The sequence below is a fragment of the Fragaria vesca genome, linkage group LG4 (assembly GCF_000184155.1).
Source record: "Fragaria vesca subsp. vesca linkage group LG4, FraVesHawaii_1.0, whole genome shotgun sequence".
NCBI lineage: Eukaryota > Viridiplantae > Streptophyta > Magnoliopsida > Rosales > Rosaceae > Fragaria > Fragaria vesca.
This window is the reverse complement of record NC_020494.1, coordinates 4,788,095-4,791,726: the sequence shown is the minus strand read 5'-3', so window position 1 is coordinate 4,791,726 and position 3,632 is coordinate 4,788,095.

Here is a 3,632-nt window from a genome sequence, read left to right as displayed (position 1 = left end):
AAAAATTTTGTAAATTTTTTTACCTTAGCCAATGACTTTTTTAATATCTCGTCGGCTAAAGTCTATAAATTCACGAAAACGCTCATATCTCCCCCTGTATTACGTAGTTTGGTCAAACCTTCCACACGAAAAAATCTCACGTAGATGAGACGCAACCGCCTATATAAAAATTTTGAGACATTTACCTTCCGACGATAGGGCTCCCCATAGGGAATAATAACGGTAAATAGGGTTGACCGCTACTATCGGCACCGAGACTTTACCCGATTTACTTGATTTTTGAACCATAGCCGTATTTCACCATTCTGAACACATCTTATTTCACGAGATTTTTGATAATTTTGCTTCCTATGTAGAGTTGGTTTACAAAGTTGTATAACCTACTAAACAAGTTATACAATATTAGTAGACACGTTATGATTCTGATGACTAAAATTCACAAACCAAAATTCGACGGTCAGATATGATCATTATGATGAATATGTCTATGGTAAAAAATTCAACTGGATCCGACAAAGTTAAGGGCTCGATCGAAACGGTCAACCCTAATCCATCGTTACTTATCACACGAAAACGCTCAAATCTCCCTCTATATTATGTAGTTTGGTCAAACCTTCCACACAAAAAACTCTCACGTAGATGAGACGCAACTTTCCATATAAAAATTTTGAGACATTTACCTTCCGATGATAGGGCTCCCCATAAATCCGAATAACGGTAAATAGTAGACACGTTGTGATTCCGATAACTAAAATTCACAAACCAAAATTCTACCGTCAGATATGATCATTATGATGAAAGATGTCTATGGTAAAAAATTCAACCGGATCCGACAACGTTAAGAGCTCGATCGAAACGGTCAACTCTAATTGGAAATAAGAAAAACTGTATTTTGAAGCCCTAAACGGACTCGGATGGCCAAAAAGGCCCATACATCATGGCTTTAGCCATGAGTTTAACTCATAGGGCCGTTACGCTTCCGGAAAGGTATCACAATAGTCAATCAGACACCAAAGGCCAAATCTACAGCATAGTGAATAATAAGGGTAAGTCAACTATCGGCACCGAGACTTTACCGGAATACCATGATTTTTCAACCGTAGACGTATTTCACCATTCTGGTCATATCTTATTTCATGACTTTTTTGCGTTTGAAGGTTCTATGTGTAGTTTTTTTTTTCCAGATGAGTTGTTGTCCAAATCTACAAATATAAGGCACTTTAGCCGACGAAATTATATTTTTCGTCGGCTAAACTTTTAAAAATTTCGTCGGCTAAAGTTTAAAAATTTCGTCGGCTTAACTTTTGAAAATTTCGTCGGCTTAACTTTTGAAAATTTCGTCGGCTAAAGTTCACAAACTATAGTCGACGAAAAAATTATTTAGCCGACGAAATTTTACCATAGCCGACGAAAATTTTAAATTAGCCGACGAAGGAAAAAAAATTCGTCGGCCTGGTTTTTTTATTTTCGTCGGCTAAAGCCTTTCTTCTGGTAGTGTTTTGATATTCTTTATGTCTCCAAATTTAAATATTATAGGTTTTATTTTGATGACTGACATTTTTAAATGATTACCGAAAATGGAATTTTCGGTAGTTCTCCATCATAATTTAATTGTTTATTTGAGGCATAATGGTTTTGACTTGGAGAATATTTTAGCGAGTATTTTCGAGTGGAGATATTATTATTTATGATTTATATTTGATATTGAAATCTCGCTTATATTTATAAATTTGAGAATATTTTGACGTGTGAGACACGTCATTGAGTTTTAATATAATTTCTTACGATGATTTTCAAGTACGGTTGAGAATCGTACCATTCGTATGATATTGGGGAAGTTTAATGGATTTAAGAGATTTTGTATGTTTTTAGTCACAATAATATAGGGTCGTTTATATTGATTATTACTAGCTAACCATTATTAGCGGTCCTCACCATAGGTGAGTAGAGCGCTTGACGTGGGACGTTATTATAGCTTGGGAGGCAACCGATCGGTATTTATATTTATTAGTTAGCTAGCCATTATTAGCAGTCCTCATCATATGTGAGTTGAGCGCTTAGCGTGGGACGCTATTATTAGTATTATAGATTTATTAGCGGTTCTCATCATATATGAGTTAAGCGCTTAGCGTGAGACGTTATTATAGCCTGGGAGGCATCGACCCGAGCCTTGGAGGCTCCTTTTACATGGTGATAACTCTTCCCTTTATTTTATTTTTCTCAGTTATATAATTGATTAACCAGCGGGGCTGGTTTATCTCTTATGAGATTTCTGTATTTGGTTAACCAGCGAGGCAGATTTGTCTATTTTTATGGTATTTTGGATTTAAAGTTATTTGGATTATCAAAATTGCGTGCAGCTAAAAGTTTTTAAAGTTGAACTATGGGAAAATATTTCAATTGCGTATTGTTAAATTATTTTTAATTTATTTTTGTCCACTCACTCTAACGTTTTTAAATTACTTTCCCCTCGGCCCTTTGGTTTTAAATGCCTAGTTTGCAAGCTAAGTTTAATTGAGGTCGAGCGTACATGGAGTCGAGGCATAGTCAGAGGCTGCTTCCGCTTAATCTTTATTCATTGTTATTCTTTCATCACTAGATATGCTTTGATAACCAATTAGTGAATAAATGATGTCATTGGTGTTGGTTGTGGAATTCCAGAAGTTTAGTATTTAATATTTTGGTAGATGTGATGAACTTGGGGAGCAGGAAGGCTCCAGGTTTTGAGGCTGGTTTGTTTGGTTATAGAAGTGTAAGTTGGATTTTTCAGGTAAGGGTTGTCCATTTTCAAAATAGATTATGCCGAATTTTTCGTAAATTTTCCTTAAAGGTGGACCCCGCAAGATTTACCTCGGGTGTCAGGGTAAAATTCGGGATGGGTCCTGACACGAGGTATTTAAGACAGCATCAATTAAGCTTATTTATTATGTTTATATGTTATAGTTGAATAGTGGCAATTGTGTAAAATTTGGAAAAAATAGGACATAATATGTATCATAATTGATATATTTTAGATGTCTATCACAAAAGAATATTATGTAGGTTTTATTTAAAACCACTCTTCAAAATTGGGTGTATATAGAAATCCCCCTATATTTTTTTTGCGGGCCGGTTCAAGGGACATTAGATTTAACACTAACTTTGACACTATTTCTTAACCATTGGATTTTAAAAAATTCAATGGTCTAGATCAATTCTAAGTATGATGTCAACCTACTAAAACTGATGTGGCAAGTGACATGGAACTTACCTAATTTCATAAAAACTCAAATTACAATAAAAGAATGAAAAATTAAAATCTAAAATCTGAAAGAAAAAAAATCTGTACGATAAAAAAAAAGACGATACATAACAAGACCCTAAGAGAAGAAACAAAGAATACAGAAGAGCAAAAGAACCAAAGCACTGAAAGCATCTTCTCTAACTCCAAGCTCGCATCTTTATACTTTCACAGAATACGTACAGGTACTAGCTAGCTAATCTTGTTTAATTTTGACTGATGTACTGTCTTGGCGTTTTTANAGATATCCCATATTTAGGGTTTACGAATATAATTTGTTTTGAAATTTAGGAAAACGAAACTATACTGCCGTGGAGTTGTATGATTTGTTTATTTGTCCATAAAACGATGT